The sequence below is a fragment of the Theobroma umbraticum genome, unplaced genomic scaffold (genome assembly GCF_002168275.2).
Source record: "Theobroma umbraticum cultivar Fairchild unplaced genomic scaffold, ASM216827v3 scaffold_130.0, whole genome shotgun sequence".
Taxonomy (NCBI): domain Eukaryota; kingdom Viridiplantae; phylum Streptophyta; class Magnoliopsida; order Malvales; family Malvaceae; genus Theobroma; species Theobroma umbraticum.
In genome coordinates this window covers 1052270-1061790 of record NW_018397264.1, presented here as the reverse complement: position 1 = coordinate 1061790, position 9521 = coordinate 1052270, and the positions used below count along the sequence as shown (strand labels likewise).

General features: G+C 32.4%; 2 pseudogenes; both read right to left on the bottom strand.

Annotated features, from left to right (window-relative positions):
• The window catches only part of LOC110421332 (disease resistance protein At4g27190-like), a 7019-nt pseudogene extending 1925 nt beyond the window's left edge, over nt 1-5094 (bottom strand).
• A 1679-nt stretch (nt 5095-6773) lies between these two features.
• LOC110421895 (2-alkenal reductase (NADP(+)-dependent)-like) lies at nt 6774-9428 on the bottom strand (annotated as a pseudogene).
• Nucleotides 9429-9521: the final 93 nt, after the last annotated feature.

Here is a 9521-nt window from a genome sequence, read left to right as displayed (position 1 = left end):
ATATATTTTTAATGACTCTCAAAATAATTTTTTTATTTAATAATTAATTTTATTCTTTAAACTGTTTGATAGAATTAGAGTCATTATGGTTAGCATATTGCTAATTAAGCCCAAAAAATAAATTCTAAACCAATATGTTAAGCCTATCAAATTTTAAAATAAAAAATAAAAGTGAGTCTACTAACTCATTTATATTAAGTTTTAATATAAATCTAAGTCTATCATAACATATTATATCTTAACAATCCAACCTAATAGGTTATCATAACATATTATATCTCAATAGTTAAATCCAATAACCCAATATATTAATTAATAATTTAAGAGGCAAATAGAAAATAAAAACAGAGCTAGAACACACAAAGTAAAAAAACAATTCATTTGAGTTTGAAAAATTATTTTCTCTTCCACTCTTGTTCGCAAAGATAGAGAGAAATACTCCTTTTATAATTCCATTTAATCATATATATAAATGTCACTATCATTATTGTTAATATATATATATATATATATATATTTTTGTATATCCCTTGTCTTTTAAATTTTATTTAATTTTTTAGATGAGTGATAATTGAATTATATATAAAATTTTTTTTAACTCCTTAATATCTTTTTCTGTTTGGCCTCTATTTTGAAAATGCTCTAACTCTGCCCCTGATCACTAATTTACTCTTGTTTGAAGGCTCAAAGATTCCTACTTCAAAAAAAAATGTTTGTCCCATAAATCATCCAAGATGAACAGATATCTACCTTTTTGAGCCAACGATTCATCATCCATGAAATATGCCCAAGTTTCTTTCATACAGATCCCTGCAGCTTCATCTAATAAAGTGTTGCCAACAAAGCTTGTCCAATCCACGTAGGCTCATCAACTACCAAACTTTCAGGGAACTTACCCTGTTGAAGAAGTTCTTCAACTTCTTGTATCTTCTTTAGAACATTTTCTGTGTGAAATGCACGTAAAACAGTAATGCTATCCTCAACTCTTTCTTCAAGGCCATGTGTCTCGCTATTTCTTTTTTCAACATGTCCCAACCATAGATGAACTTCTTTCCTGAGCTTCAGGGCATTTAAATCCTCCAATTTTCATTTTAGGTCATTCATGTTATGAGGAAAGCTTTTATGGTTGTCCCAATGTTATCAATCTTATTCAGGTCAATATAGAACTCTAAAGCACGTAATGAAGTGTAATTGTAGGAAATTAGATATCACTAAAATTCAAAATAACAAACATAATATTATTATTTTGTTTGAAGAAAACCAATTTGAAATGGAACATGAGGTATCATAAACGATGATATTACTATAATACTATTAGTCGATGGATGTTGTTATGGCATAATTAACAAGTAGACATTAAAAAAAGACTTGCAGCTTCCAACTGGTTTCAAGGGACAAAAAATACGAACTTTCAAGATTTGGAGTAGTCCAATTTCCAGCAAATCCCCAAGCTAGAATCTGCCAACTTAGTTAACTTTAGCTCTTCCTTTATGTACTCTGCCAAAACAGCTTTGCTTTTAGTTCAACCATTACCTTTCAAGGTGGGGATTTGAAACTTTATTTTTCTAAGCATAAGGCATAAACGTGCTCAAAACTTCTGATATTTTGCAGACTTAAAATCCTCATCTACACATCTAAGCTATGAAGCTTTATTCATTATTTATTGACGCTACTCTGATGGTTTTGCTTGACTAAAACTAGTATACAGCTATCTATGATTAGTGATCAAGCTGAAGACATACTGAATGAAAGGCAGATGATTTTTTGTTCTCCATGTTTAAAGAATCTACCTGGGGGATATGTTGTGATACTATTCTAATTTCTCTTTTTTTCAACTTACTTGTGATGGAACAGGATGTCACTCTCCAACTTCGACCTATTCAAAGATTAGAACATGAATAACAAAAAGGAAGAGACAACCCAAACAAAGAAGAGAAAATGTGTCATTAGCAATCATAAAACAACATCTGACTAATAATGTGATCGCTAAAGCATGCAAATAACCTTTTTGACAGATGAAAATCAAAAAATTAGAAGGCAGGGCAACAGCAACCTTTCTTTGTATTAATATAACCAAGCAATGGAACAATAAGAATCGAAGGAAGCAAAGAATGGTAGTTAAAAATACCTGCACTAACTGGCTGATTTACTTAAGAGATCTTGATTAGAGCAAAGAAGACAAACTCTTACAACCAGCAAACTTTGTACTAAAACTATCCATTAGACTTGGTGGGAAGTTTAATCAACCAATTCTTGTGTGCCTAGACAGAGCCAAAAAATTTGTACTGGAAAGCATATAATGAATCAGGTAAAATGAACCTGCCCCAACAATTGATTTCAGCAAACGATATTCTTAGTTAATTTTTCAATGCAAGAAGCATCAATCCAAATTATTTTGTCTCTGTTCTACTAAATATTATTTGCTGAAGCACTTAAAGCCTATGGATGTCCTTAATACCGCAGTTACATTTTGAGGTAGAACAAGGAATATCTAAAATTTTTAATCATATCGGAACAAGGAAATAAAATCCTCAAGAACTATACAGCCAAAGAAAGCTAAATGACAGTCTGTTCTTTCACATGTTCCAGCAAGTTGCTGCCAAATTGATATTTTATGAAATGAAGTGATATGTTTCAAACAATCACGTGATCAATTTTAATTTAATTTTATTTAAATAATATCAAAATTCAAGAATGATTCGATCATTCAAATAAGGCTAAATTTATACCTATGCTACAGCTCGATGTTGAATTTTATCACTATACTGATATACTTCAATTACATTGAATTTGCTACCCTAATTTGATGACATATCATTTTTTGTTGGATAAAAAATGATGACAAGAAATGACATATCATTTTGTGTTGGATAAAAAATGATAACAAGAATTTAGAATAGCAAAAATGATGACATATCATTTTGTGTTGAATAAAAAATGTACATTGAAAAAAAACAAAGTAATTAATTTTTGAAAAATTATTTTTTAAATTTAGGAAAATCATAAATTTCCCTTACAGATTGATACAATGCAAAACAAGATGCTTAATTTAAATTTATATATTATTAATTACCTAAATGTATAAAAACTAACATAAAATATCATTAGATTTTAGTCCAAAACTTCTCTACCCTGGTGGTAATTAACCACCCTTTTATATATCCATTGCTTTTTAACGCATAATATTGTTAATTTCATTAGATATTAATTAGCTCTTCAAGTAAAACTCTTTAAACTTGAGGAAAACAAATATTCTTAGTTGCGATTAACCCTAAAATTCTTAACACATAATTTATAGGAGACCTTCTAGTTTTCAGGTATGATGGCAATTTCAAATTTAAGCTTGAAATATACGGAAGAAACTGCTGCCAAAAAGGGTAGCTCTAGATTCTTGGAGGAGAGGCAAACCTCTTTCCAGCTGCAAGAACAACATGAACAGAAACCGTTCAAAGCAATGGCAGGAGACCAACAGAGAGTTAAGAGAAAGAGAAATTGAACCACCACAGCAATTGGATGAGGAGACGAGGTATAAAAGGTTTCAGACACAGAGCCTCATGAACTTGAATTCTGTTAAAAAGGGGAAAAGAAGTGAAGAATGATTTAAGTGTTCATTTGAGTATTTAACCTTCTTAAACCCAAGAATGAATAAATTTAAAAAACAAAAACAAAAAAACTTGTGGGAGTTAGTACCGATGAATTCCACAGTAAAGGCAGTCTTACTGTAGCCATTGCCAATTAGCACCCCTTTAAATAGGATAGCAGTGGGAAAATTCTTTCACCAATATAGAAAGGAATGAAGGAAGTAGGAATTAAGTGAGAGTTTACGAGTGTTGTCGTCAGGTATTTATTGTGAGGCTTTGCAGCTGAAATCAAACTCTTGAAAATTTGACTAGTTTTTCTTCCTTTTTTTTATTTATACCTACCTTCTTTAATGATTATATAATTATGGACTCTAGCTTCTTAATATATCATTAATTTGCTCACATTCTCTCATTAAATTGATAATAATGTATAAAAAATATTAAAGAAAAAAAGATTGTCATTATATTTTATAAAAAAAAAAAAATTAATGCAATAGTTGCTAATTATATATAAAATAATAATTGAATAAAATTTAAAAGACAATCTAAAGACTACATAAATAAAAAGATAAAATTAAGATATACCCTAACTAAAGGTATAACATAATCAATTTCAATGTAATTTAAATTCAATTGGTGGTACAACCCAAATATAAGGAGCTGGATACTTGTACAAAGGATTGAATTGGTAATATATTCCCATCTTTCCATCTTTCATATTGAAAAAACCATTATCTAATTGAGAGCCAGTTGGCCAATAACCAGCAGCAATGAAACAATCATCCGTGAAATATATAGAATTAGGTTTGCCTTCAGGAAAATCCAAAATTGACACAGCCAAGGTCTGATTATAACCCACAAACACTACATCTTCATCTATATTCTTTACCTCTTTTTCCTCTAACAATTCACCACTTTGGTCATCCAAAATTAACTTGAAAACCTTGAAACTCTCAGTAAAAGGAGTACTATAATGATTGTCTTTAACACCAACCATCCTTTTAATAGTGAAGAGATCTCCTTTAGATGATTCAACAAGATATACACGAGCAAAATAATCCTCTAACCTTCGATGTGCCGACTTGAGTATTTTTACCTTTGGTGATTTTAGACTATCATCGAAACTATTAACATCAAAAGAGATTGTCAAGCTTCGAGTTCCGATAGCATAAGCTAAATTTTTATAAAAAATAACATCAGTGAAAGCTGTCAATTTCTTATCTAGATATATCCAACTTTTTTGTCCAGATTTGTAAAAGGCTAATCTACGTCTAAAGCTATAGATAACCACAACCACATAACTATCCGGATGCAATAAAGGGTCTGTTGATAAGATAACCTTATGAACCTCATATTCATGGGCTGCTGGGTTTTGATAAGGTCCAACTTCAATCTTAGGGAGATTAATTGTGATTGCATCCTTAAAAGGATTTAAGAGGGTTATAACCATATTCTTGTCCACAGCGGCTAACCAACCATAGGAAGAACTAAAAATCCTCTTATTATGAGACATTGGTAACACTATGTTACAGATTTTTGTCTCGACTTGTAAGCTGTATAATTGTCGAACTCTATTGCTCTTCCTCGGAATCAATAACATAGGAACTAGATTAGGTGATGATCCTCTTTTTGAGTCAAGAAAGTTATTGAAGACGGAATGCCAATACTTACAAACTGCACCAAATCGAACCAAATTGCTAGGTACATCTAATTTGTCAAGAACTAAAAAGAGACAAAGTGTTGGGAGATTTTCCCAATTTGCTTTGACTTTCTTCATGCTTTTCTAGATACAAGTTGGAAAAAAGAATTCTTTTGTTAATGAAACAATTTGAAAAATTAAAATAAAAAAAAATATGACGAAGAACCACTTGAATTGAAGGAAAGGAATAGAAAAGAGGATTACCTATTGTTGTACTTTGATATGTTTTTTTCCTGAGTTGCGCAATCCAAGTAATAGTATTTAAATATACAAAAATTAAGTTTTTATATTCTTAATATTTCGAATCCAAATCAAATTTGTAAATAATTTCAAGTGTTATAATACAACTGAAAAATAAATAAAATCCAATTCAAATTAGGAATCAATTTCAAGTGTTATAATATAATAAGATAAACAAATTTAAAGCTTTAGTTGAATTCCTATTAAGATAAAAATCTTAACGTTTTATAACCTTTGAAGATTTTGAAACGTACATGAAAACTTCAATGGAAGACTTGTTTTTGTTTGTTGAAATCTTCTCCCCACAGAGTTTAGGTTGTTGTAAATCTCAACCTGTCCCAAATCCATTCGGATTTCAAGTAGAATACATTTCCCTATAGTTTCTATTAAAGAATAATGAGATTTTTTATTGAGCGTTCTACTGTACAACTCAGTGTATCTGATTTACAACCTTTTAATTAGTATCCCCTTTTGAGGACATCAAAGTTAGAAATCTTTTAAAATATATCGAGTACCAGATGCAAAGGTTGATAAAACTGTCTTCTACGAGTGTTTCTTCTTCTTAACATGCAAAGATGCAAGTTGTGTAAGAACAAGTACTCGAGTTATCAACTTATCAGGTTTTGGCCTGGTGTCGTGGGCACATCTCAAGAGTAAAAGTCCTTCTGCCTTACCACTGTCCATTAGATAGAGAACCGCCATGGATTATAATACCGGGATCTAACGGTAAACTTGGCAGAATGAATCCGAACCAGAACCTAGAAACTCATATATATGAAAAAATTTGGATTCGAATTCAAATAAATTCGAATTGATTAAAAATTTTAAAAAATTAACTTCAAGTTCGAATTCAAAATGACTTGAATGTAAAAAGATTTGATCAATTTGGTAATGACTCGAACATTTTATATAACCACTCTAAACATGTTCGAACTCATCCATTTGCTAATTTTATATAATTAATAAAGAAATTATGTCTCACTTGTATGTCAGGGTGCTACTAAGATAAAATTATTAGTTGGGACATCAAAAACATTTTAGTCTAACATTGTCCATCTCATATATTTATATCTATACATAGTATATATTAAACCAGTCTCCACAGAAGCAGCAAACTATTTCCGTGGAAAACAAGCAGCCAAATCCAGGTCCTATGGCAATACCCCAGTACTGTTCAAGAAGAATATACAAGGAAAAAGATGGCTGAATTACTGGTGAAAAATATGCACAAAGGAAAAAGAAGCGATATTCAGTCACTCGGGAGCAACTCTTATCTTTTTGCCAATGTCATTGCCACTAAAAATTCCTAGTAGAGCTGCAGGGGCATTTACAAAGCCTTCCGCAATGTCTTCCATGTAAGTAATCCTCTCGTCTCTGATCAAGGGCAGCATCTTGTGAAGGAACTCTGAGTAGAGGTGACGGAAATCAAAACCACAAATCCTTCCAGACGAATCCGCCTATAAACAAGGCACATTAAACTCTTAGTCCCTGGAAGCTGATCCAGATTGTATTGTGAGATCATTCCACACACAGCAACGCGGCCATGAACTCTCATATTTATGAGTACTGCATCTAGCATTTCCCCCCCAACATTCTCAAAGTAAATATCAATGCCTTCAGGGAAATACATGCAGGTGTATACAAGTATTGCTTAAGTGGTGCATTCCCAATATTTAGATAACGGTGTTATCCATGGGAGAATACACTCATCTTCATGTATATATATTGATAAGTCCATCTCCTTTGACGGGATACTGTTTCACCCATTACTTTTTGTTTGCAATTAATAACAACTGTACTTTGATTTGAGATCATCTCTGACCTTTTCAAAGTGGCCTTTAAGTCATGCTCCTCTTTGTAATTGAAAGCATCATCAAACCCAAATCTTTCCTTCTATAGTTGAACCTAGTAAAACATAAGAGCTGAAAGTCAGAAATGCCATCATAATTCACAAAGCTAGCAATTTGTTAACAAAATACTTGCTCCCTGAAAAAAAATCTTCCTGCTAATTTTTTAAACAATTTTTATTTTTTGGATACCTGAATATTATTTATCCAAGAAATGAGCAGGAGAACCTGCTATGAATAATACAAACCGCACACTGCAGCAACGAGTCACAGAGCTGCCCAATAGAAGGACACCTTAATAGTTCCTATAATGCAGAGTATACCATAACTACTTAGCCAAAAAAATACAAAGAAGCAGCTGGTTTCCAATTCTCACCTTTTCGCTACTACAAGCACTTCCAACAACATAGCAACCTTCCAGCTTTGTAAGTTGGCCAACAAGCTGAATGCTGCCGCAACAAAGACATATTCTCCTCTTTTAGGAGATCAAACTTCATAGAAACCAGCACAAGCTGTCATTCCAGGCATACCTATGAAAATAATAACAAAAACACGTGTCAAAGAGGAGAATTAAAGCAATGTGGCAAAAATATGTCAACAGAATTTGGTTAAATCTGTATCCTGGAGAATGCCACAAATCATTTTACTATTGACACTGGTTAGTGAGTAATATTAATGCTGGATAATTGTTTTACAACATTATCATACAACCGTCTTGGGAGTATTAAAAGTATGCAATTGACAAAAAGCAAACGTGATTTTGTCCTGGACCGGTAAAATGGCTGGATTCTCTCCGCAATATCCAGATGGCATGTGAAATTTTGACTGACGTATGCAAGATGATATGGCTAAACACGCATGCATGAAAACACTTGGGCAAAACATCAATCTGCAGTACTATTTTGTACCCAAAATGAAAAAGAGATTGGATGAAGTTAAATAAACAAAATAAAAATCATTTGACTGGAAAATAACTTACCAAGAATACCAGCATAGTAGGAAAGAGGGACATCCGTATGCCTAATTTTGAAGAGTCTTTCAGGTCTTGCTATGAAACTGTATTCTTCCCATCCTGTGGTTCCCCAAACGAAGTCACCTTCCTTGAAGCCGTGGTTCGTTGAATCCGAACTTGAGCCACTCCAAACCCAGAAATGGGCTGCGAGTTTTCATCAAGGGAGGGAAAACAATCACGATATAAGCAACCATACAAAATGGCCACCTCCCTTCTTTTTTTGGATAAATAAAAGCCATCTCACTCCACTTCATTACTAAACATGAATGCCATATATTCTTATGAAGCCTGATGGAAAGCTCTAGAAGCATATGCAGGGTTATCATCTTATTATACTCCTAAACCTGGGCAGCAATGTTTAAATTGTAAAAATATTTACTTTGAGAAATTAATCAGAATGCTTCCACTAAAACTTATTCATTACAAGCATCACAATTATGATAATCATAAAATGCCCAAAATTTTAAATCATTAATGAGAGAAGAAGAATTTCATGAAATTTAGCAGGAATTGAAAATATTCCTTATGCTACCTTAAGAAAGATGTAATACTCTTCTATCAATTTAACCAAACTTTGTCGTGTGAACAATTGAAGTGTGGAATACATAACACTTTTCAAATTCATGGTATTCTGTCAAAGGGAATCAAAAACTGAAAATTTCAGTTGAAGAACAACCCTTGAAAGAATTATACATATAATCAACAAAATTTGAGTCATAGGCTTTGGCTTCAGCTTATCATTGCAATTTCAGCGGGTGAGGAAGCACATAAGAAAGCCAAGAAAGAGAGACAGAGAAAGCGCATACAGAGCCACGAGCGAAGAGAGAAGACTCGGGATCCTGATCATTTCTCATGCGAAGTCTCATATAAGGATCACAAGACAAGTAAAGGTTCTTGACCAGCACAACTCCTTTGTGGTATTCTGGTATCTTCAAAGTCATGGTACTAAAGATTATGTACATGTCTGATTCTTTTGGAAAACCAGTCACGTAGTCCCTCAGTACCACCCTTTTGCTCTTGACCACTTCTGGAACATCGTCCTTTGCCATTACTAATACAACAATAAAATAAAAAAGTAAAGGTTTGTGTGTGTGGTTCTAACTTGTTCAACTTTGGTGTGATTTATGCATTTGCCATTATGA